The following is a 27,585-nucleotide window of genomic DNA, read 5'->3' on the forward strand; positions in this document are numbered from 1 at the left end:
TTATGAAACCAAAGAGGTTTCTGGTCGTCCACTAAAAGTCCAGGTAACCAAAAAAGACCAAATTAAATAATCATCATTTAATGCGATCGTATCTTTTTACAAGATTTGTATTAAACCACTATATTCATATTGATTTATTTCTTTTATGTTGCCTTTAAGACCTTTTTGGATCTTCTAAGTTTTGTTTGCCTGGACTTTCAATGGAGCCTGTCAGGTTTCATTCAATATGATCTTTTTTATTTGTTTAAAAAATATTAACTTACGTGTTATGGGTTTGGAACAATTTTGTCCATGTTTTGGAAATCATTCTCCTACAAGTGCACTCTGCAGAAATCTGTAGATCGGAGTTGGTTTAAGTCCCATTCCATTATCAAAGCAGGAAGGATATGAGAGGTCAACAGAGATAAACATGGTAAATGTGGACTTCATGTTGTCTTTAAATGATTGTTTTGTTCTATCTCAGAAGTCAGCTGCATATTCTTTGGAGAGCAAGTAACAATTAACTGAAATGAGACTAATTAAGGAATGAGAGGAATCACTCACTTGTAAAGCTATCTCGGCTTTGTAGTTAACTCAAACTCTATAGATCTACTTTACTTAAGCCTTTATGTGAAATGGATTATAAAGGGTTATTAATGCATTATAATTATTCATAATGTACATTGTAATACATTATATCTTGTCGTAAATAATTACAACTGAATTTAAAATGCATAGAGTAACAATGAACAGATAAGTGTTATAATGTATTAACTGGTTACAATTATTCATGAGATTGTACAATGCATATAATGTGCATAATTAATGCACTAAAACTACTTTTATAATGCATAAAGGCTGTAAGTAAAATGCTACCATTAACTGATTACTTACTGTAAATCTTGTGATGGCTGTTATCTTCATGTAGCTTAATGTGGATCACTACTGATAAAAGAGATTGTGACTCAAGCCACTCTGACCAGTAGCTTAGCACACATCTATCAACCACAATATAAGAGCAGAGAAGTTCATTTCGTAAACTAAGAGCATGAATATTGTGTTGCAAACTGATTTGTCCTCGAACTACATTGCATTGCATTCTCGATCTCACCTTTGCGTGATTTGTGTTGCTTCTATTTAAAGACCAAATCAAGTAGCACCTCTAACTAGGTAGGTTGAAATCCGCCCTGCTCTTGTCCAGGTCACGGCTTTCAGCAGGTGCTCTGATTCTCTGACGCTTGTTGAGATGAACCCCACCCTGGCTCGGCTCTCATTATGAGCTCAGTCGCGACCGTGTGTGTCACCTCGCTGGCAGTGTTGAGGGACATGAGAGCAGACAGCCTCCCGCTCAGCCTAGCTCATTATCTCTGTGTGTGTTTTACCAACTGCTCTGGCTTGACGCAGAAAGGCTGCACAGTCTTGGCGGCGTTCTTGGCCACTGCGATCGTTAGGCTGGAATCCACTGATGCAACCATCAGCTCACTAACGTGCAAAAACAACATAAAGGTATCAACTGTTAGCAAATTACAGGCAATAAAAACAATCAGTAGTATAATCAACAGTCCATTATTAGTCCTTTAGTAAATTTTTGTATTATATGAAATGTAACTATATCTATTTCTCTTGATTCCAAATGCTTGCAGTGCATTATTGGATTGTTTTCTTCATGAAGGAAACATGCAATACTTCCTTAACACTGGACCAAAAATGAGCTTTCTTATGGTGCCTTTTCACAGTGTGGTATGACTCAGCATGGCACAGCATGGCTCGGCTCAGCTTGCTTTACTTTGGTTTGCTTTTCCACTGCAGTTTCGAACCACTTCAAAATTGGTGGGATTATAGATTATTATAGTGCAATGGTTGTTTAAAGCAAATCGTTTAAAAAAAGACATGCAAACAAATGATAATGCAGTGGCAGATGCTGACTATTTAAATCTAGTGTCTCGTGTCACAAATCCAATGATGCTGGTAGTGAAGATTCTCTGACAAATCAGTGATCTGCAGTGTTTACACGTCACATTTTAGTGACTGAGGTGGTATCAAAACAAATACCAGGTACTGTACTCAATGCAAAACCCCCCAAAAATGAGCTGCACCTTGCAATTGAAAAGCAGCAATAGAAGGCCACATAGTAGGGATATACTGATGGAACAGAGTTATGATACACTATGCATATTGGAGGTGTACCTGGCTATTGTTTTAATGATGCTGTCAAGTTCATCATCAGAAGGTGGGTTTCGGCCCCCTTGAGGGAACACAAGATTGATGGGGTCACACAAGAGACTTGGACAGGTAAGCTGCTTCATATGGCTGAAGAGAGTCCTTCAGATCCTTCTCTGGACTGGAACAAATAAAATGTCAAAACAGTTATTCCTTTGCTGAACTGTAACTGCAAAACAAGTAAATGACAACACGTGCCAAGACATAGTGTTTCCTGGCATTTTCTGTACCCTGATGAAGTCAGACCATTCATTTCCAATGTTCCTATCATCAGACTATTGTCACTTTATGTAATCTGAGTGCATGTATTTTTTTTTGTTTTTTGTCACATACTTGGTGTGTAAGTATGAGATTTCACTGACATAAATCTTGAATTTAATCAGAGGCATGCCCATAGAGATAATTACAAATTGACACTAAATCAAAAGTGCAGCAGAGCAAACTGAACGACACTCAATGAAACAAAACCGTAGCCTACTTACACTCCTCATCTCAGTAGGGAATAAAGCCCCCAGCATTTGATTTTCTTTTTTTCACTTATAAATTAGTTTTCCTGTCTGACAGCTGCTTAATTCCCAATAATTATTACAACGTTTGACCTGTGAATACCAGTTGTTGATAAAAGTGTAACTGATTTATGATCGTTTCCCCAACAGTTACTATTTCCATTAAAAGTTATACTGTAAAGTCTGAAAATGAGGTATATTTTAAAATAGTATTTGACAGTTCTTATTATTGTAATGCGTAGAACCTATAATATGAAAATTACTCATTTTTAAAATTGTACTCATACATCATTATTAGCTGTATAATAATTTTTGCTGATTTAGATAAAACCATCTCAGAGTTAGTAGTTTTTTTTTTTTACTGTAATACAGTAATGAATTGCAAAAAAAAACTATGATAATGGTAATGTAAATTAGAGGGCAAAAAGTCTTTCATTATTATAAATTATGCACATTTCTTGCAAAAAAATATAATAGTTTGTGTAAATCTTAACAATAGTGTTAAAAGGGCTAAGAGACACTGAATCATTAATATCATAAACTAAAAACCAAATGAATCTTAACGTTTAAAGATGAAAAGAGTGCAGTGAATTAACACATAATATATTTCTCTATAATAACAGATCTCTAATCTAGATCTTAACTCAGTGGATGCTGTTCAATGCTGTACTGTAGCCAAATATAGATCTACTGAATCTCTCCAAAATAAAATAGTTTACCCCCATATAACCCAGCTATATTAAACACATTTGCCACTTTTTGACAAGATGCTTTCATAATCTTGGCTTATTAATTAAAGCATATTGCTGGTTAATTGCTGGTTGTCATGCATCTTGACATGCTTTTTTGAGCATGAACTGCACATAAAATGTGGGCCGTTTAGGGGAGAATTGTGATTATGGGATCTTGGTGTTTGATCAAAATAGCGGCAGAAACGTTGACTGCATTCTGAAAGACTGTCTGAAAATGTGTCTGAGAGTAGAAGGGTTTCTTTGCTTCCTAAAGCATCTCATTCAGGTGAAAGGCAGAAACACTGTCTGATTGATAAGAGCAGTTTTGAGAGTTTCAAAATCTTTGTTGTGCCACCAAAATGATTAAGAAAATCATAGCTGTGTGGATAATTCTGGCCTTTAATATGAGAAATCAAGGAAATTCTGTTTGGGTGCTTGCACTTAGCATCTTAAAAAAATTTAAGTCGGTCAGCAATCATTTCAGCAATTGACATTTGCAATTTAGTTCATTAGTTTGGACTAAAAAAATACAATAGTTTCTACAAAAAAAATAAATAAATAATAATAATAATAATTCATAACAGTTATTGTTGTAACCACAATAAATCTCTGGCAGCTTGGTATTAGCCACCATTGTCTTAAACCAGTAGTAATTCATGTAGCAGCTGCTGTATTTTGGCAGAAACTATTATTTATCATGGAACATTTCTGTATGGACTACACTTCATCAATTTGTTAAATAATTACAACAGAATAATGCAAACCAAATGTTGGAGAATTAGTGTAAATGTAGCTGTGTGTGTGTTTATTGTAATATTACTCACTCATAGTCTGGTTTGGTCTGGGTGAACAGATCTTCAGCATCATACTCTGACACTGACAGGTCCACATCTAGACCTGCACCACTGCTCACTTGCGCCCCCTGTATGCTTGATCTGTACTGCTGGAGCCTCTTCCAGAGCTCATTATACAGCCTCAAGAGTTTGGGATACTCTCCCTCCAGGGCCTGCTTCAGGAAGGTTGATGCTAAGAACAAGAGAAAAAATAAATTGAGAACAGGATGCATTTAGAGAGAAGATGGCCACATGAGGGGCTTTGGCACCAGAGTAAATGCAGTGAATAAAAGCATCACTGTTGGCTGGTTCAGAGTTCATGCTGCCGGTGCAAATGCAACCAGGAAAAAGTCCCAAGGGGGAAATTGGTTCTCTGTTGGCTAGTTCCTAGAACTGAGATCCTAGAACTACACGGTGTGAAAGCCACTATAGAGAAATCCATGTGTTGTGTCTACGTCCCAATATTGACATTGTAGAAAAACTGCATTACTACAGTAGTTTAAAACAGCTAAAAAGGATGCAAATGCATAAATAATACAAAAATCAGACACTTATTTATTTTGATTGATGTGCAATAATGAATCCAAAAAAGAAATGTATTTTAATTTAATGTTGGTCAGTTTCACTATAGTTAAGAAATCAGGGTTATAAAGCCTACATTGTTGTGGACAATGTTGACAAGCAGTGAGTTAAAACTTCAAATTCTTTCTTTGTGCCTCAGTGAGCTGAAAAACCAAATCCCTTATCTCCAAACCAATCTAACAAAAACAATGTCTGATAAAGAGAATACACTTGGCAATATGAGAGTCAAATGGATGGAACTGCATAAAAATGCCTCTTCATTAATATGGTAATAACCCAGCTTTACAGGTGATTAAATGCTCATTACGAATATTATGCAGATTGTTTCCTATGTAGATTGATTTGATGAATGCATAATTGAGTAGTTCAGACGCGCAAGCATCTTCAACAGTTTCCATCTTTGTTTTGCTGTCACTTGAACAAAGACAAATGCTGGTAGTTGTACTCTACTGATGGAGTGCTGACTATGAGCTGTAGCCATGTTCAGATGATGTTATGTTTCTGAATTATTGCCTGTAGTGAAGCTTAAAATTCCTCACTTCATAAAACTGCCATGTAGCAGTGTTCAAACACAACCCATAACTGTCAAGAAAATCTTTCCTCTGGATAAGTGACGAGGTGCGTACAAAAACCAACAAATAAACTCCAGTGGTTGAAAAAAGTGTTAGTGTTAGTCAGAAGCCACGTTTTGCCTTTCATGCTGTCATACAATAATGAAATGATAACATTAATAATAAAAACAGAGCAGAAATGACCTTACACCTGCACTTTTGCTGTTAGCAAAGTAATTTATTCGGGTCCCCAGGGTTCAAACAATGCTGAAGGCCAAGCCAGGAAGCCTAAGCTGAACATTGAGAAGAATATTGGCTTCATCCTTTGACCTGCTCTTTGAAAGGCAAACAGTTCAGGAGAGAATTCTGGGAAGAGGCAGTAGGGAGCTGTCAGTAGTCACAAAACGTATTTTGGGACAAAGAGGAAGCGATAAATCATTTATAAACAGATCTTCTTTGAAGTCTTGAGGAGCAGTGATGTCTCGAGACAGAGTCCACAACAATCGACCCGAGAACTAAAAATGTTTTCTGATGGCCTCTTGGAGCCACAAAGTTTGTGAGAGCATCTCCACCTCAAACATTATAATTTTGTGAGAGTATTTTGGCATAGTTCCCATAATAGATGTGGGGAGGTGAGCCCCCTAGGGTCTGGAGAACATAAAAGCAAGTTTGATTGAGAGGTTTCAAATCAAGCTTGATAAAGGCTTAGAAGAGGGAGTAATGCACAAGCATTTGGATAATGAAAGTGATGCAAAGGCTCCTATTTTCCTTCTATTGATCAGATGGAGTGAAGCACAAAGCATCATTAGGTCGTGATAACACAGGCAGGGATCAATAGAACCACAACATCAGGGCCAAGGTCTAAATTACAGTGTCTCTGCAGGGAGGACGTGCTGCCCGAGATCTTTAGCTCACTAATTTAGATGGGCACCAGTTCTAATCATGAGTCAGTGTGATCTGTGGCAATTCTGTGATATTGAGTGTTTTCTGTTGTAATACAACTACTGAAATGATGCATCAATAAAGTGAGCAATGATATTTAAATTTCTTAATTTGCCAGACTTGTTCATACAGAGAACATTTCCTCTTGAGAAGTCTAGATTTAAGTGCCTGGGTCAATAGCACAATGGCCATAGCTCATGAAACGTCATTTCTGGGGTTTAAAACCACAACCCAATGGCAAGGTCAAGGTTTTGAGAATACATGAACAAAAAATAGCTTTAGATAAAACTGTTTGTTAAACACAAAAATGTAATTGTCACCAGCCTATAAAACCTAGGAAAAAAGCTAGGAATTCAACTCCTAGGTATCCACTGTCCTGTATAGTGTCCTGTACAACACTAATCAAACACACCTGAACCAGCTAATCAAAAAAATCACAGGCCAGGTGAGCAAAAGCAAGTCAGAAATACACTTTGCAGGACAGTGGATCCCTAGAAGCAAGGTTAAACTCAAAGTCAAACATACTCAGGCATATTTTCTTAACCTTTTTTCTGCTACGGCACAGATAAACAAAAGATCCCACGGCACACCACAAACTACAAAAAAAAAAAAACATAGAAAGATTTTTGTCCAATAATTTAACAATGTGTCAGAATTGGTATTTTGGCTTTATATGATCAAACACTTGCACTTAGCATTTTCTGAAAATCACGCTCAGTGCAGTTACTGTAAGAAGGATTTTGACGAGTGAATGATGGAGATCTGTATTTTGTCTGTCATTAAAATGGCCACATCTGAGGAATTATATTAATCACATCCATCAATTTATAGGTTGTAAAATGGACAATATATTTGTAGCATTGTAGCTATATATTGGCACTCCATTTTTCTTGGTGTCTAATACATTTGGCCAAAATCTCATGATATAAAAGATGAACTATGCAAAATACATTGGCCACAACTAGACGCTAAGACTCTTTTCTGCTTCTCAAACACAAAAACATCAGCCTTTAACAAGGTTTAGTCACAAGCTCTTTTGAATGCTTTTCACTGGTTCAATATTTATAAGACCCACAAACAGACTTAACGATTACCAATAGCACTGATTTAATGAAATATAATACAGACAGGAAGTTTTCCACGGCACACCTGACAACCTTTCATGGCACACTAGTGTGACCCCTTCACACAAGCACTTGTCAATGCATCTGTTAGTTGTTGTTGCAGTCTCGCATTTTCCCGTCCAGCGCCACGTCGTTTAATTAGCAAATGCATTTGTGCTCATTTTTGTGCCCATGGGCGTGCTGGTTTAAAAAAAGAGGTGTGTTCAGGTGCATTGCTGGTGCGATGCTATTTTAAGGAGCTGAAAACAGACTGCGCCATAGACCAACTCAAACCTGGTCTAAAGTGTGCTTGCCAAATTCCACCGTGTAAATGGCAAATCCGTCATGGCACGAGCGCAACTGGCTCTTAAAGCAAATGAAAAATGAGACTCTGATTGCTTTATTGCACGTTACACCCAAAAAAACACCCATTACTCATTAAGAGAATAGGGACAACCCGTTTAGATTATGTGCCCGGGTGCGCCAACCATTTTTCCGTGGTTAAAATCGCAAAAGTGGATTTGGACACGCCCTGAGTGCACCTGCGCCGTGCGCTTTACACTCTGCGTTTAGATCATTAAAATAGGGCCCCTAGGGTCTAAACTCTATCCCAAGACTGGGTGGAAAAAACTATTCTGAAATGGTACGGTAGCTTCCCATGTTACAGGCTAATTTAAAAAGAAATAAAGAGGGGAGTCTGTTTTGGTTTTCTCACCTGTGGAGTCACATGAATCTCACATTTGAAGGTCTGCTTCCTCCATATTCCCTTGTGACCAAACACCTTGATTTATCCTGCTTCTTAGTGATGATAACACCCTGACATCAGTGTGTCTGCATTGATAATGGACTCTATCATTGGCTGCATCTGAGCTCTTAAATTCATCAGAGACTGGAAGTGTAAACGCTTCTCCAAGGAGCCCCTCTGGCTTCAGATTTTAGTGTGAAGTGGTAGTGAAGAACGAACAATATCTGAGAAAGCATACAGGCTCAGTTCATAAAGAAAAGGGTTAACAGAATCGGTCTTCTTAAAAGCAACTCCAGAAGAGTGTATGTGAGTAATAGAATTTGAATCTGACTGCAATGTGATGAAAAGAAAGCAAGAGCGGAGGAGAAGAGAGAGACTAGGCGCAGGAGGGAGCTTGTGTAACACTCACACACAGAATGAGCTTTTGAAGATGCATGGCGGGGCATCGTCTTAAACAAAAACCCCAGACTGAGACTCACCAGCTGTGGCTTTCTGCAGCTCCTCGGAGAGCGTCTGAGTGACTGAACTCCAGAAGGTGTGCAAGATGTCAGGCTGCCCATCCTGATAAGAGAGAAACACATGAACTTTACCATACTGGCCTCTGACACACATACGTATATGCATTAACATACTATGCAAACAAAGCTGATATGACTGCCTTTAATAGCTCCCACCCATAACACATCATAAAAATAAAAAATAACAATGTCAAGGTAAAATTTCACTCTTAATAAAAACTAGAATCTCAGCAATTAAGCACATTTTAAACAAAATTACAATCTTTTTGGCGCAAGACATTTTGATTAGCAATAAGTGTACTTTACTGGGTAAAAAATGCTATCACTCAGACAACACTGGCATTAGCAATCATTGACAGAATAATGACTGTCTGATCCATTTGTGTGTTTGTGTGTAAACGGGGAAGTCTGTGGCAAATGATCATTTGGGAATCATGACAAAACAAATATGGTCTAATGCTGATGGATGTGTGCCATGTGCTAATCTAACCACTTTTCACTATGCGTGTGTAGAAAGGCTGGAGTGTCTCAGGATCAGCCAAATAAAGAAGCAGTTAGTTTGTCTGATCCTTATCCTATCAATCCCACTGCTGAACTATTGACTTTATTTTGAAATCTAATTTACATACACAGGGAGATCACTGTAGATCATATGCATTCAGTCAGATTTATTTACTCACCAAAATAGTATTTGTGTGCTTGACACAGTGTGTATAACTTGCACAGACTGTCAATTTACAGACAAGATGCACAATGATTGTACAAAGTTTAATTTGATTTACACAGGGGGGATGGAGTGAGCCAGATGTATTTTAGTGCAGAGCTCAAGGCCATTAAAGAGGAGTTTATCCACTACCTCAATCACGTCCTGTGTTTCTGTGCTTTCCTATACATCTATTGTTTGGCTGGAGACAGAGAGCAAGCAGCAGTACCATTTCACTGACATTGCATCCACACATCACCCGAGCAAATCAACCTGCTGTGAATGTCCCCGCTGACTCGCCGTACATCAGGCTAAAGTAGTTTGCAGTGACTTTACAGTGATATAAATGACACTTTCTTATGACAATTTCTACCGCTACAAATTTGAGAATTCTCCAAAGAAAAAGATGTGACAAGATGAAGCATAGAGACTAGAAAGTTAAAAATATGAAGTATATATATACTGTACAGTGGGTCCAAAAATCTAAGACCACATTGGCGATCTTTAAATCTGGAAATGCACATCTAATTTTTTTTTTTTATTGAACATAAAAAAATGTAAAGGAGGAAATGATGGAAAAAATGTGACATTGAGCATGTGAACTCCATTGTATGAAAGGTCCATTACAGTTCACAAGATACCCTTGGTGCATTATGAAATCATACAGATAATCAGGTTTTGCACAAACTTGTAGTGTCTATGCTAAATTTGTATAGTAGCATACAGAGTGCCACCATCAATGAAATAAAACTTATCTTGGAATCTGTCTTTAAAAACAAAACAAAAAAACAAGTGAGTTTCATATATGCTCCAGTACTTCAAGCAATTTCTTCTTTCTGATGTGGAGTCGTATTTCACATTTATGACACCTGAAGTGAACAAGAGGGCCATCCGTGAAGATGAATTCATGCCAGAGAGCCAGAAGGATTGTTTGCTACATAAAAGCAGCTGGGAATCCAACGGGAAGGTCTGTTTTACTCGTGTAACTGTTAAATGTAGCGCATTGCAGGTTTTGCTTTCCGATGGGTGCCTGTGTGGGGGGTGTTTTTGCCACAAATAAAGGTGTGAGATTGTGGGAGTGTGAAAACAGCTTTTCGAAGTGGAGGCAGAGAAAGAAAACAAAAAACATGGCATTCACCCACCTTTTCCAGTCTCCGGGGAATCCGTCAGCAGCTTTGTTGTGCTGTACATCGACTCCTGTACAAAGTTCCTGTATGTGTTTTCCTACACTGCATATGTGTCCCGTCTCGTGCATGCATCTTGTTAAACTAAAGGTTCAGAAGCGCTGTAGGGCTTGTTACAGCCTTGTGAGGCTCCAAAAGAAGTGCCTGCCCTGCAATACCTTTCACAGGGCCTTTTAAATGTCGAGCACCTCTTTCATCTACAGCTGTGTTAGCCCCTGATGGCACTCTTGTCAGTCATTCTAGGTGGTTTGAATTTCAATGTGTCCCTTTCTACGTGGAGTCACTGAGCTTTTACTTTATACAAAATGTGAGCTTGTCAAACACATTTCAGTCTATGAAGCATTATATTTAAATCAGCACACATATGATGTAGCATTATTTGAACTCTTATTTCTGTTCATCATGTGTAATTTTTTCTTACATATTCAAAAGAGCCAAATTTTGCAAAACCGCTCTCAAATTGAACTTTTTGCTTTTTTTGTTCTGTTTTTCAACGAGGAAAGAAAAAGGTTTATGGGAGAGTGGGAGAAGGTGTTGCCATGGAAATGCCCCCACCCCATTCCTGCAGACCTCAATCTTCTGACAGAAAATCTCGATTTCCAAGAGGTGATTAGAAGCCGCTCAACTCATCTCCTACAGATCATATGTATCCGTGAAAACGGGAGGAATACCGACAGAGAGAGAGAAAACGGCTGTAGGTTTGGAGACAGACCTTTTCTGTTTCTCTCAAACGCAAGACACAACTATGGCTGTGTTCGGAATGGAATACTAACATACTGTGCTGTATACTTCATGCAACAGAAAACATTAGTATGCAATAGTATGCCATGTTGTTGTCACATGATCCCTTTGCGATTAAAGCAAGTGGCATGCAGCTATCATGAAATCGCATTATTGCAATTAATTATGTTGATTCAGCCATACAATAAGTTAAGAAAGCGATGTGGTTGAATAGTGGTTGATTTTGTTTTTGGTTCACTAGTTGAGCGATCTAGTGCGCTCTACTTTGTAAACTTGTGCTACACTGTAAATATAAAGGCTAGAGCAATGAATGCCATGACTATATAAACAAAAAAGCAATGCCTTGCATGCATTAATGGTTTTATAAATCTTAAATGATTTCAGACACAAATTCTATAAAAATGCATGTGTAAAATTTGCAGTACCATGCCCCCATCAGCTTTGCTTGTTATGGTTGAAGGAAATGCGTTGCTAAAAGGCCAGCTCTTATTCCCAGCATTTCATGATCTCTTTGAAATCCCTCTGTGAAATCTTATCACCCTTTCCTAAACTGTTATGATCTCACAGTTTAGCCCTTTATTTAGCAGAAAATAGCACCTTAATTACTGGCTGTAATTAGCCAAATTCGCCACTGAAGGAATGGAGAGCCACGGATGTCTGGGATACCAAAGTGGAAGTGCATTGCATATGCCTTTGCGAACGCTGTTCTTTTCACACAGCGTGCACCAACACACTCCCGCTAGTTCACAAAGTCACCCAGAGCCAAATGGAGAATGTAGATAAAATTGTGCCATCACTGTCTGGCTGGAAATGTGTGGTGGATATATGTGTGTGCATGTGTGTATGCGTGTGGGGTAGATAACCTTGTCACAGAGGGGCCAGCCACCTGCAGACACCAATTAGGATGTCATTTACTGCTAATGTGCCAGCAGCAAGTGAACCAGCAGGGGCTATGCAGGCTGGCCAGCCAAAGGCAAGGGCAACACACAAAAATCCTTTGTAATAAATCACTACATATCAAGGACAAACTCTTTACTCATGGGATACGTACATTATTGAAACTTATAACTTCCCAGTGCAACTTTACAAGCAAAATGGAACTGCTTAACATATTTTCCATCTCACCTTGATAATCTCATCAATAAAGCACATGAGACACTGGGTCCCTCTTTTTGGTTAGAACCTTCTGCAGGTGCTGCACCTGTTCAGAAACATAGCAGAAAATTAAACCAGTATATTTCAAATACCCCTTTTAAGGACAATCTAATTTAACGCTTGGCTGTAAAAAAAAAAATAGGTAAAATTTTTACTGCATTTATACAGTAGTTCTATTAACGAGTTTTAATATCAGACGAGTCGATTTGTATATTTTTCTTCACCAAAAATATATTTCCAAAAGCAATTTATGCATCAAGCTTTGCAAGTTGCCAAGTAATGCTTGGACTTGAACAGCATGTATGTGTAGAGAAAAGTGATCTTGCAATCTTCCCTTCCCACTGAAGCATCCTGTCTCTACCATCAACACGAGTGCTTAATCAAGCTTAATATTTCATGGCTTTACAAGTAAACACCAGACAAAGTGGAGTGGGACATGGTAATACCACAGCCATCTGTGAACTGCTGGGGTTTTGCCCAGTGACACTAACAGTGTTTCTTAATAGTAACATCTGTGTGAGTTTGATGACTTGTGCATACCTGACCACACGTGGCACAGATCTAGTCCATTAGTTTCTCTAAGTCTGTCCAAAGGGCAGGTCCACAGGGCAGCGGTGTTCCCCTGGAGTGGGCATGATGGCTCTGCCAGGGGCACCTAAACACAGCAGACATGAGACGCACACATTAAAATACAATGCAGAATCAGCAAGCACTCTAAAACAGCCACAAATGCAGTAAACAACAAATCTCTGGTGTTAGCAGGTTGAGTAAGGACTTTAATGTCCAGGGCATTAACAACATTCTCTTGCACAGATGTCCTGTATCCATCCACCACACTTCTTATGGTCTCTCTCAGATTGCTGAGGTTGTAAAACCTCCAACCTTTCCAACCTGAGATGGATTCTGTAAATAAAAAAATAAATAAAAAAATTCTATAACAAAGAAAATAATGTACACTGTATGAGCTACAGTAAGTTTTACATGAATGGTTTAAACACAATACTGTGGCCTAATCAGAAGCAAGGTTATAAATTTGTCATAATTGTACAGAAAATGTTTAATAGTATAACATTCCCCTCCATTTTTGTTACCGAAATCCCACTTTACATAAAGTTCTTTAATACGTTATCTCCCAGGCAATATTTAGTTTGACCAGATATGTTAATTTTTGTATTGTGTGTTCAGTGGTTTGTTTCGAATATTTGAATAGAATGAATTTCTGATTGAAGTGGAGAGCAGGCAACTGACACACAGAAATCTAAATGCATTAAAATATGCCTGACCCGCCAAACTCGCATCAAATTTACACCTGAGACTAGTCTTCTCCGCATGAGGGGATCACAGACTGTGTGCAGCACTTGCTGCGAGAGCCACCGATTGACGTCACTGCGCTCAACACCAGAGCACATGTAAGGAAAGTAGGTCAAATTCTAATTCTTTAAATTCAACTGTCTCATCTTAGCAGTGACTATAGGACATTGCAGTTTAAAATGCAAAATAGGAAGCTCTCAAATGTTTAATTTAAACCGGCTTCTAGCAGACGTTCCTGATCTCTGATCCTGCCTTTAATTTAATCTTCCAGGATGAAAGTGCCAAGCATTACAACCGATTCAAGACCCCGTCCAACTTCAGTCTAATCCCAGTGGATCAAAGATGATCAGGGCCAGTCTCTTTCCCAAACGGTACACTGAAAACTGCAGGTGAATGGATATGTGCATGTGCTTAAAAAAAAAAAAAAAGAAAGAAAAAAAGGAAAAGATGATAGAAAGAGATAATCCAGTAAATCTACCCTTTTTGTCTATGTGCTTGATTTATGGTGCACAGATTGATTGTAATAGGCAGGAGTGGTAGGATAAAGCCATCAGTGGTGGATAAGTACTTGGCGGCAATTAGCGTTTTCAAGCTCTAATCACGCAAATGATGGACACACATTGCTTTCCTCACACTGTCTTCAAGTCCACTTGAAGTGAAAGCTAAAACAGAGGACAAGGTTGCAACAGCTTGTCTAAGCTCTGAACTTCTTCCCTTTAAAGACAAATGTGCACATTTACGAGAGAGGATCCACAACTGCAAAAAGATTGGGTTGATTTACAAAATGGATGTATCAAGATAAAACTTCATTTTAATGTTTCAGTTTGATTGAAACACTTAGGTTTTATGCACTGCAACATTGAAAAACCCAAGGGAATCATTGATTATAGTATGTACGAAAAGAAACAGCAATCCCTTGTGATCTCATTACAGGTGTTGGTGAAGGGCCGTTCCGATTTCTGATACACTAGTGGTTGCATTGTTTTTGTAGCTACTTACGATCTTAGGAAGTAAGACCAAATGGGAAAAGCAGTCCCTGTACTTCAAAAATTGCAAAGCATTGGTGCCTTTTTCAGCTTGTCTGCTGCAGGGTCACAAGACGCTAAATCACATTTTCAGACTTTATACACCATGACGATAATGTGCAAGTATGAGAGCTATAGACAACAATTTTTTTATTACTATGGTGACCAAGAAGCAAACCCATGCAAATAGAAAAAACACAGGTAAATTTAGAGAACAATACATGCTGCATTTACTCACAACACGACCACAGAAACGCTCTGCAAATATGCTCAGACCCATCGGAAATATATAAGGGAAGCGCAACAAGTGATGAACCAGGCTTGGACAAGCTTATCAATTTCTACTCTGAAAGGTGAGATTTTTGTTCATTTTAAAACCCTGATCATATGATTCTTTTGCTATTTGGATATTTGATATATAAGCCGATGAAAAATACAATTACTGTAACTGAAATTAACAATGGTTTTACTATTTAAATAAAAAATATAAAATAAACATGGTTAACACTATATATATATGGTAACTCCCTTATGAAAATTAACTATGGTTTCACTACAAAAAAAAAACAACAACAAAAAAACATGGTTACCACAAATAAACCAAGGTTTTGCTATATTAACCATAGTTTAACCATGGTATTTGTAGTAAAACTTTGGTTATACAAATGTTAATGCCAAAAACCATGGTAACTACACTTTTACTACAATAAACATGGTTCATTTTTACAACAAATTAACAATGGTTTTGCTACACTAACCATGGTTTTTGTGGCATATTGACTACAATTTGTATAATCAGTTTTACTACAAATATCATTGTTAAACAATGGTTAGTGAAGGAAAACCATGGTTAATTTGTGGTTATCATAGTTAAACTACAAGTAACCATAGTTTTTTATTTTATTTTATTTGTAGTAAAACCATTGATCATTTCCGTAAGGGTTCTACTTGAAGCACGTTTCTGTATTTGGTCGTGTTGTATTTGCAGCTAATATGTTATGCTAATATGAAGATATTTTCATAATCTGTTTTTCATAATTTTCTATTTGCATGTGTAGTCTTAAGTTGAGCTTTCTCAGCCACCGTATGATACAGTCTGATTTAAATGCAAAAATTTGTGCATCGACTTGTGGCAATTAATATCTGTTGTTGCTAAAATAAATATAGTGGTATAATTGTTTTATCTATTCTGCTCAGCTGTAGCTGAAACATTCACAAATCGACCCAAAACTGGCTTTTGTCCAGCAGCATAAATCATATGTTGTCACTTGTGCAACAGTGAGTGTAGTTGTCAAAGAACAGATGTGAATCACAGACAAAGGAAAACAGAGGATTGGGAGAGACCTAATTGCTTGCAGCATGTTCACTCGCAGCATGTAATGCGCTAGCCCTCATTTACTCTGAACTGTGGAGGGATAATGGTTTAGCAGGGACATGCACAGTCACTGTGGAGATGGATTTGATCAGCTCAGTGCAAACCGGTGACCCAGGATGGCTAGCCGCCAACTGCCGTGAATGAGGTGTTTTCACATTACTCACATCCAGGCAAGCACTACGCTTTTGTTCCCAGAATTAGCACTTAGCTGAAACAGGTGGCCAACGATCGCTTTCTTTACCGGCAGGAGAGAGAAAAACATATTTGGGCTAATTCTTTAAAGCTCAGACTATAGAAGAGACCAAGTTTTGATTGGGAACATAGACAGTTAACCATCACTGGGGAGGTGAAGTGCAACTAAAAATACACCTCGGTTCCATGTTGATTAGATTGGCTTGCATGTTGTGGGCTATTCTTGCATAGAGTGGGAAATCTTGTACAGTGTGTTTAGTTTTGTCAGTGCTGGTCATACTCCGTCTGCTGTCCTGCAGATGCAAAATTAATTCTGTCCAAGGGATTGCATGAACTTGCGAAGGGTGTATCACCCTTTCTTGATTTGTTTCTTGGGAGAATTACATTTCATACTGGAATGAATATGTTTAGATCAGAAATCCACTCATAAAAAGTGAAGGTCAGAAAGGTCTTCTTCTCTGCAAGGCACTACATGTTCATCTGTACCATAATGCAGGTTCAAAGGTTCTTACATAATTGCAAAAGGCAGGTGGCATTCATGGCAAATACATCACTGTATCTGAATCCTACAGATCATATGTATAAGGAGGTTTGAGATGTGCCATTGTTATTTTTGCCATCTTGAAATTTAGGTGTGTTTCTTTAAGGCAACGCAGGAGACAAAATGCATTGTGAAAGAGCATCTTACTGCTTCTTGTATTTGCTCTTTGATGGCATTGTTAACTTTAATATTTCCCTCAGAGGTGGTTTACAAGAGTAACAACAAGCTGATGTATTAGTGTTTAACCTGGTGGAAGAAACTGGGTCACATAAGGTAAACAAAAAGGAGATGTGGTAGATCATCCTTGGGTCACTATCACAGTCCTACCTGCCTACATCATGTATCCTACCTGGGCATGTAATAACTGTACCACACTGATGATCTCACCACCATTACAGACACTGTGTGGGGTCTTGATTAAATGCTCTCCTGCTTGGTAGAATTCAATTTGGTCAACCCATGTCCTGCATGAATGCTTCAGGTAGATGTCCTTTCTCTGGCAAAAAAAAAACACAGCCCGAAATGGGAATTGTCAATGATATCAAGTATGCCACCTCAACAGAAACATGGGGAGAGTTTTCCTGCACAGTGCCTTATAAGAAAACATTTCTAGCTGTCAATTGCTTCCTTTCATAAAAACACCTGGTCACCATGCCAGTGTTATTAGCTTCTGCCTGTGTTTGTTTTGTCACCATATGGAAGAATCAGTCCGGATATTTGTCAAACCAACCAGTAGCAGATAAGTAGATGAAACCGGGGTCTTTGCCCACATGCAGTGCCCAGGTAATTCCTACTATGTGAACATTTCCATGTGCCCATTACTGTATATGCAATGTTATATTGAATTAATTGTTATATATATACACACACATACAAATATAATACAAATAACTGGAAATTTTTAAAGACCAAAATCACGTCAGGAAAACAATTGAACAAGCATCAGTAAGTATTAGCAAGTGATTTCAGCCTGCTTGGTAACATTACAGAAAATAAAATCATAGATAATATGATAATATCAAGATTTTCTTTAATAAATAAAAATATATATATTTTAAATAAATAAAATAAATCGGTGTCCTCAAATTAAGTGTCAATTCCTTGTGCAATAGATATTTTAGTTATTGGGGTGGTGTTGGCGCAGTGGGTAAGACACATGCCTTTGGCGTGAGAGACCCGGGTTCGAATCCACTGTGTGACACCAATGTGTCGCTGAGCAAGACGCTTAACCCCTAGTTGCTCCAGAGGCGTGCGACCTCTGACATATATAGCAATTGTAAGTCGCTTTGGATAAAAGCGTCAGCTAAATGAATAAATGTAAATGTAAATGTTATTAGTTTACAAATGGCAATAAAATTAATAAGGTGGAAATAATGAAGTATATAATCATGAGACAGCTCAAAAGATCAAATACTTGTTTGTTTTGTTACTTTAATTAAGGCACTGGCTTGACATTTTTTAAAGTCTGCTAAATCTTTTGTAGAAGTACTTCCTTAAGTTACAACATGTTTACATTTTTAAAAGTAATAGAAAGTACTGCATATCATCAATATGAGAAAGACATACAGGGAAATTTATTTTCCTTTCGGTCAGGTCTTTCCCAATCCAAAAAACAACAACAAACATGGCTGACGACAGCCCATAGGAACATGCAGAGTTCGTTTTCTCACACTTAGAAAAGTGTCATGGCCATGCAAGTGTACTGCTGAACAGAGAGAGGGCGAAAGTGAGACTTTGAGTTTGAGGTAAAAGTGAAAAGATGATGGATCACTAAGACATTCATTTACGTGTCGTGTTTCCACAGCAACCCAAAAACAAACACGACAAAGACAGATTAAACCTTTTTAAGATGCACTTGGTAAATGTCACTGCAATGCCAGACCAGGAAGAAATGAACTCAATTTGAGAGAGAACTGATGATTATGGAAAGGAGAAAGGTGAAAGACGAGGTGTGCTCAGCATAACTAATGAGAGAGAACATCTTCAGCGATAAAGAAACTTTGATTTGCACTGACAAAAGGAAATTAACTCCTTTTATTCATGCATTTTTTAAGACCTGAGGTTAAATGCATCTTGTATCATGTCTTTTCTTTTATGTCAGTGTAACCCAGATTTAACGAACATCTTTTATTGATCCTTTTAAGTGTTATTAAAAATTGGAATATATTCCCATTATGTGCCCTCATATATTTGTTCAGTGCTAATTGAAGAGTTCAGGTTAACCTACTGGTAAAAGACGGACATGCATAACCATAAATAAAATATCTATTCAATCTTGTGAAAGCAGAAAACTTGTTCAGACAAAGACACTTGTGCACAAGAGAACGGTGGTCACTTAGTCACAAGAGTTCTTCCTCCAATGCAAATCTATGGATTTATCACCAAGCCAAAATCTTAATCTGATCTAACATACTCATATATCAAGATACTTGAATGGTGCTGGAATAGAGTATTAACAAACCATGCAAATATCATGCTTATCGTTACTAGCAGGATACCATTTCATGGTATCACAGTATACAAACCTGTAAAAAATCAATGAATGAATGAATGAATGAATGAGCTTTTATTGCCAGGTATGTTTACACATACGAGGAATTTGTTTTCGTGACAGAAGCTCCGCAGTACAACAGAATGACAGCGACAGAACATAAAACACATAATAAAAGAATATAAAATTACAAAAAATACAAATAAGTAGACATTTAAGTAAGTAGACAGAATAAGGAATGACAATATACAAATTGACAATTGTGGGCAGGTATATTACAAAAATGCAGTTATGTATGTACATGTATATTATGTGCAAAATTTAAGTGTATACTAAGTATGTGTGTAAGATAAATTAAGTGTATGTGTATATAAATATAAAGTGTAGTGTGTTCAGTGTGTTCAGTGTGTATCAGCTGTTCATAAGATGGATTGCCTGAGGGAAGAAACTGTTCCTGTGTCTGGTCGTTCTGGCGCTCAGTGCTCTGTAGCGTCGACCAGATGGCAACAGTTCAAAGAGGGAGTGTGCTGGATGTGAGGAGTCCAGAGTGATTTTTCCAGCCCTTTTGCTCACTCTGGATAAGTACAGTTCTTGAATAGATGGGAGAGTTGAACCGATGATTCGCTCAGCAGTCCGGACTACCCTCTGTAGTCTTCTGAGGTCAGATTTAGAAGCTGAGCTGAACCAGACAGTTACTGAAGTGCAGAGGATGGATTCGATGATGGTGGAGTAGAACTGTTTCAGCAGATCCTGTGGCAGGTTAAACTTCCTCAGCTGGCGAAGGAAGTACAACCTCTGCTGGGCCTTTTTCACAATGGAGTCAATGTGAATGTCCCACTTCAGGTCCTGAGAGATAGTGGTGCCCAGGAACCTGAATGACTCTACTGCAGTCACAGTGCTGTTCATGATGGTGAGTGGAGGGAGTGCAGGGGGGTTGCTCCTGAAGTCCACAGTCATCTCCACTGTTTTGAGCGTGTTAAGCTCCAGGTTGTTGAGAGTGCACCAGACAGCCAGCTCTTTAACCTCCTGTCTGTAAGCAGACTCGTCACCGTCCTGAATGAGGCCGATGAGTGTGGTGTCATCTGCAAACTTCAGGAGCTTGACAGAGGGGTCCTTAGATGTGCAATCATTAGTGTACAGGGAGAAGAGCAGTGGGGAGAGAACACAGCCCTGGGGAGCTCCGATGCTGATTGTACGGGTGCTGGATGTGTATTTTCCTAGCCTCACTAGCTGCTGCCTGTCTGTCAGGAAGCTGTTGATCCACTGGCAGACGGAGGTGGGCACGGAGAGCTGTGTTAGTTTGGGCAGGAGGAGGTTTGGCATGATCGTATTAAAAGCAGAGCTGAAGTCCACAAACAGGATCCTCACATAGGTCCCCGGTCTGTCTAGGTGTTGCAGAACATAATGCAGTCCAATGTTTACTGCATCGTCCACAGACCTGTTTGCTCCGTAGGCAAACTGAAGAGGATCCAGCAAGGGTCCAGTGATGTCCTTCAGGTGGGCCAGCACCAGTTTTTCAAATGACTTCATGACTACAGACGTTAGAGCCACAGGCCTGTAGTCATTTAGTCCTGTAATTTTGGATTTCTTTGGGATGGGGATGATGGTGGAGCGTTTGAAGCATGAAGGGACTTCGCACAGCTCCAGCGATCTGTTGAAGATCTTTGTGAAGATGGGGGCCAGCTGGTCAGCACAGGATTTCAGACAGGCTGGTGTAACACAATCTGGGCCTGGTGCTTTTTTCCTTTTCTGCTTCCGGAAGACCTGGCGCACCGCATCCTCGCTGATCTGTATTGCAGGTGTGGGGGAGAGGGGGGATGCAGGAGGTGTGAATGGTGAGAGTGCTTGATTGGAGAGGTGTTCAGGATGGGTTGCAGGAGCTGTTAATGGTGTGAATGGTTGTTTGGAGAGGCATTCAGGGTTGGTTGCAGGAGTTGTTATTGGTGTGAACGGTTGTGTTGAGAGGTGTTCAGGGCAGGTGATGGGTGTTCTTTCAAACCTGCAGTAAAACTCGTTCAGATCGTCTGCCAGTCGTTGATTCTCCACAGTGCTGGGGGGTGGTGTCTTGTAATTGGTGATCTTCTTTAGACTTTTCCACACTGATGCTGAGTCGTTCGAAGTGAACGGAGTCCTTATTTTTTCAGAATAATTCCTCTTTGCCACTCTGATCTCCTTTTCCAGTGTGTATTTAGCCTGTTTATACAAGACATTGTCCCCCTTCCTGTAAGCATCTTCTTTGGCCTGATGGAGCTGTCTGAGTTTTGCAGTGAACCACGGTTTGTCATTGTTGTAATTTAGTTGAGTCTTGGTAGGAATACACATATCCTCACAGAAACTGATATATGATGTTACGGTCTCTGTGAGTTCATCCAGATCGGTGGCAGCAGCTTCAAAAACACTCCAATCAGTGAGGTCAAAACAAGATTGTAAATCCTGCTCTGCTTCATTAGTCCATCTTTTTACGGTCCTTAATACAGGTTTAGCTGATTTTAGTTTCTGCCTGTAGGTCGGTATAAGATGAACCAGAAGGTGATCAGAACGTCCCAAAAGCTGCTCGTGGAACAGAGTGATATGCATCCTTTATTGTGGTGTAACAGTGATCCAATATATTACTGTCTCTGGTGGGACATGTAACATGCTGTCTGTATTTTGGCAGTTCACGGGAGAGATTGGCTTTATTAAAGTCCCCGAGAATGATTAAAACAGAGTCCGGGTGTTGTTGTTCTATCTCTGTGATGTGCTCAGCGAGTTTCTGTAAAGCCAGACTTACTTGCGCTTGCGGAGGGATGTAAACACTAACCAGAATGAACGAGTGAAACTCCCGCGGCGAATAGAACGGCTTGCAGTTGACAAACTGCATTTCTAGATCAGGACAGCACATCTTCTTTAACACAATTACATCTGTACACCACCGTTCATTGATGTAAAAGCATGTCCCGCCGCCGCGCGATTTCCCCGTTAATTCTGCGTCGCGATCCGCTCTAAACAGCTGAAAGCCCGGCAGATGGAGCGCGCTGTCCGGTATGGCGTCATTCAGCCAGGTTTCCGTGAAACACAGAGCAGCAGAGTGTGTGAAATCCTTATTTGTCCGAGAAAGCAGAAGGAGTTCGTCCGTTTTGTTGGGTAGAGAGCGTAGATTTGCCAGATGGATGCTAGGCAACGGCATTCGAAATCCGCGCTTCCTGAGTCTGACGAGCGCTCCCGCTCGCTTTCCCATCCTGCGCGTCCTGAAGCGTTTGATCAGCGCTGCTGCTCCTCCGATAACAATATTCAGTAAAACGTCTGAATAATTGAAATCCGGAAAAACATCTTGTGGTGCGTTCTGCCGAATGTTTAGCAGTTCATCCCTGGTGAAACTGATTGCAGGAATATAACTAAAGACAGGACAAACTAACAAAAAGACAAAAACATATGCAGAGCACGTCACGGAGGAAGCCATCCTGTACCGGCGCCAAGTCAAGACATGATAATCATTAAGTAACATGGTCCACATAAAAAAAGTGCAACAGGACTCAAAGACACTATAAAAAACAGAAATTATCTGGGCATCTTTGTGCTTTTAACTTTCGTGTGACTTATTTAATTGTGAAGAACGGACACCAGGCAGAAAGGATGTTAAAAAGCATGTGCATATGGTCTCCATGGTAACAGTAATTTGTCAGGTGGGTGCTTGGCAGAAACGTGTTACTGATGGGTAATGGGTGAGAGAAGTCGGCGTGCTAGAACGAAAAGTGCTAATCAGCACACATTGGAGCCAGTTGCTAACAGGTCTCTGATCTGTAACAGTGTACCAGAATTCTTTCAATATATCATACACAACCTTGCTGGAAAACAAAGCTTTAATCCAGTTGACAGTGGCTTGTTGGTTTTAACTGGCTTAGCAGGTTGGCCTGCTCATCTCCCAGCTTCAGACATGCCTGGTTTAGGCTAGTTTAGGATTGCAATGAAATGGAAGCAGCAAAAGATATTTTTTTCCATGCATCAGAGTCTATCAGATTTGAAACATTTTCGGATTGGGTCTTGGTTCTGTACATTGGTTGTTGACTGGATGTTGAGATGTGGCCGTGGCACTCAGCCGAACATGAGTTTGCATGGATTTATGCTGGTGCTAAATGATTGGTGAAGTCCTTCATACTACAGCTCTGTGTGGGACCACTGAATTTCTGGCCATTACCGCCCACTACAACAACTTGTGTGCTCTGCTTCTGTGATTTTTGTGTCCAGTCCCATTCTAGGGAAGCATTCTAATGTTTTATATAATTTCTGCACATCTGGGAGCCACTCTCAATAAACAGGGTATTGGAATTGCTTCTGAATGAGTGCTCACTCTTTACTTGGACTTTCCATTTCATGATTATGCATCCTCTGTGTAGAGAGCACATCTTACAAGATCAGATATTTGTGAGTGAACTCAAGAGCTGTTGAGCAGCAGATCCTCATGCATGGTCTTGTCGTTCATCTCTCTTTACTCTCGATACGTGATTTGTCAAATCTGCCTCTGTAGCCTGTGTTGGTTGCAGTGTCGCCAAGCCTTCATTTTTTCCAAGGAAATGGGCTACTTTTAAACTGTCGCTGAAATGCTCGTATTGAAACATGTGGCCTGTTTTTGACTGGCATGGGCTAGTTTTGTCATTCAGACCTGACAACCCTGGCTGTATGAAATGTATAGGTTAGCTTTTGCTTGATTATCTTACTTTTAACTTTTTGTATTTTTCTAATATTGCTTGTTTTTGTGCAAAGCACCTTGAGAAGCTGTTTTTAAAATGCACTGTATAAGGTAAAGTTATATCATTATTATAAAATAAACTATATTCATTATTATTATCACCTGTTTATGTTAAGGCTTTAAACATGCATTTAGAAAATCTATTCATTTCATGCCGACTTAATGTGCTTTATACAGCAGTAAAATTCTATTCATACAAGTGTTCTCCAGGATATCATTTAAGGAAAAGCATAAAAAGAAAAAGGCATACTGCGCACAGTATGCATATTGTAAATATAAAATGAGTAGTATGATCATTTGGAACAAGACTTTTGCCTTCTTTCCACTCACAGAGCAGCGTGGAGACAAAAGCAGTCATACTGGCAGAACAAGCCACACCTGCTGTCTGCTTGTCAGCTTTATGAGCAATCCAGCGCATCTATATTCCATCTTCATGGTCTTTAGAGAGCAAACAGAGAAAGAAAGTGAGCGTGTGACAGTGATGGCAAAAGAAAAAGACAGAAAAAAGACTTAAGGTGCACACAAAAGCAATGATTTCACTCCTTAGCAGCTTCAAGTCCTGAGAGACATTCCTTTTGATGTAAAGGTTACTCAAACACATTTCTCAAAAAATGAATGAACCGTGGATATCAGGGGGGTGACTGCGTAACCTTTCCAGTCACCAGCACAGTTGAGCACATTGGAAAACGTGAGAAAATGAATCGAGATTTGAATAGAGAGCAACAATGACATCCATTTTTTTGTGACTGTGGCATTTTCCCCATTCATTTTCACCAAAGGCATTGAAAAAAATCCATTAAGCCAAACACCAAACCAAATCAACCAGCTCTAACATTATAGACTTTTATTTACAACAAAATGTGCAATAAAACCAGCAAAAATGCGTGTATCTCCTTATTCTTTCATAAAGGAAGGATCTTCTTGATGCATCCAAAACATTGTAAATAGCAAAGCTAAAAAAGGATGGTATTACTGATGGAACTGCAAGCTATTGACTTATAAATTATGTTTATTGCTAAATATTAATTTATACAAGTAGTTTGAGAGTGTAGGATGAATGATTCAATTTCGTCATTGAAAATCAAGCATGAGAGTAAGTAGTTATTAAATTCTTGCACTCTACAGGCTGGATATTTTAATACAGAGTAAATTAAAAATGATTTACCATACTGTTTTTTTTCTCTTGTTTGGAACAAGCAAGCAAGCTGTCAATCCATATCTGACAAACCTGTTCTTATATATACAAACACCTAGCTGAATCCGGCAACTTCTCGGGATGAGGACCCATCTGTCACATAACAATGCAAAGCCTCTTGCAATATTAGACAGATTAGATCATTCAAGAACACACACATAATTTTAACCCTGTCTGAATCCTGACTGTGTTAGCTTAAAGGGCAACACCATTTCCTGTCACCTTAAATGTCAGCATGCAAAAAAATGTAGTCAAAGGAGCACAAAAACGAAGCCACACATCTCTGATCAGGCATTTACAAATACCAAATGTGCTTTGAGTCCTGCCATTCGTGGTAACAATGCAGCAACAAGCTAAACTGTGCACTAAAAAGACATTTCTAAATGATTACTACCCTCTTACACACAGTGAGTGTCATGCAGCAAGAGCAGTCCTGAAGGAACAATAAAGAAATGCTGTGACAGGTATTGCACATTAGCAATTGCAGGAGATTGTCTATACATAATCATGCATGAGCAAAAGGCATTTATTTACATAGAAAAAATAAAATTGCTGTGTTAAATAGCAGAGGAAGAAAAGAAGCATTGAATCGATTTCACTTAACATTCTTGTCAGTATTTGTTTGGCCCAAGGCGGATAACACTTTTGTTGTGTCTTTTTCAGCAGCGTGTGAGAGAAAATTCCATTACATGCCGCAGGTACATGGGTCTATTAAGCTCTGGATGACAAAAAACACAATCCACCATGACAATGGACAAAACTAAACAGATCAGACAGAATGGACAAAAGCATTTTAATCCTAACAATCTCAATCATAGATACACTCTAAAAATTTAGCTTCCAAAAGAGGGTTTTCACAACAATGCAATGGAAGAACCATTTTGGGTTCTCCAAAGAATCATGCAATTCTTTCTAAATGTAAAGAGCATTTTAATCATTTAAAAGAACCTAAATTGTTTTATTTTTTATCCTTGTTTATAAAGAACTTTTATTTTTAAGTATGCACAACCTAAAATCTAAAATAAAATCATTGCAAATCCTGTAAAAAATTCAGGGAAAATAGTATATCTGAACTAAGTGGAATGTTTGGTAAAATGACTATTGAAAAATAATAATGTGACCCAGTTGATCATGGCAATGTGGACTACTGTATATATGCACCTTATATCAACAGAACAGAAATCTATGCCAGACAACCATCAGGTGATCTTTTGACCTCTTGAAATAGACGAAGGTGACGTATTGTTTAAAGGGTGCATGATCAATGTTCTGCTGGGACTGCTTATGTAATACACAGTTACTCATGGTGGGGCAAGAGGCACTTCTGTCTGTCAAAGCAGCGGAGACTCAGTTAAAACCCAGACTCGTTGGTTCCCTCCTCTCATTGATTCCACCATCAACACCCTTCCAAAGCAGGCAGGAACCACACTCCTGTGATTTCACTAGTTATGTCTGCAGCAGGTCAGTTCTTTCCTTGGTTTATGTCTGTTTTAATCATGCATGTACCTGGACAAATGATTCCCCCTAAGGATGTGCTGGTCAGCAGTCAAAATACGCTAAAGACTAGCTTTTTAACATCTTCCAAACACATCAGCAATTTAGTCTTACACTCTTGAAAATAAGGGTTTTAAAAGAACGGTGCAATAGAAGAACCGTTTGGGTTTTCCAAAGAACCTTTCAGTGAACAGTTCTAAAAAAAATTGCATCAGATCATATAAAACCACAACGCAGGATCATTGCTCATCACTAACTTCACTTTTTTCAATATTTTTGCTCAGTGTCTTTTTTTTAATCAACTCTTGTTTTGTTGGTTTTTAGTGAATTTATGAAGCTAATATTTCACAATTCATTGTCTATAATTTCAACAAGCTCTATTATTTTATTAGTTCAAAATGGGACAAACTTATTTTTGTTTTGCTTGGAAAGTTTTTCTTTAAGTGACATTTTTAGGGTCACTGCATTGTGGATGGAGAGATTGTCATTTTTTCTCTTTTGTAAGCGAGAAGGCTGCATTCCCCTACGAGCATGTGAAACAGGACACTGGCCCCATGAGTACTCTGCTTTTTTGGGTCAGGAAGACAGGAGCCAAGGCGAGAGTAGTTATTTGTATATGTGTGTCTGTGGACTCCACACAGTGAATTTTGAGCCCTTTGGAGACCCTGGAATACATCTCTAGCTCGGACCACACACACACCTCAGTGACCTCCAACTAATGTTTGCTGAGTAAGCAAAAACC

The 27,585-nt window shown here is 38.9% G+C and overlaps 1 pseudogene; it reads right to left on the minus strand.

Moving 5' to 3' along the window:
• Positions 1–27,585, minus strand: part of LOC132105367 (conserved oligomeric Golgi complex subunit 5-like) — a 67,285-nt pseudogene that overhangs the window by 11,741 nt on the left and 27,959 nt on the right.

This window comes from Carassius carassius, chromosome 26, assembly GCF_963082965.1.
Source record: "Carassius carassius chromosome 26, fCarCar2.1, whole genome shotgun sequence".
NCBI classification, from domain to species: Eukaryota; Metazoa; Chordata; class Actinopteri; order Cypriniformes; family Cyprinidae; genus Carassius; species Carassius carassius.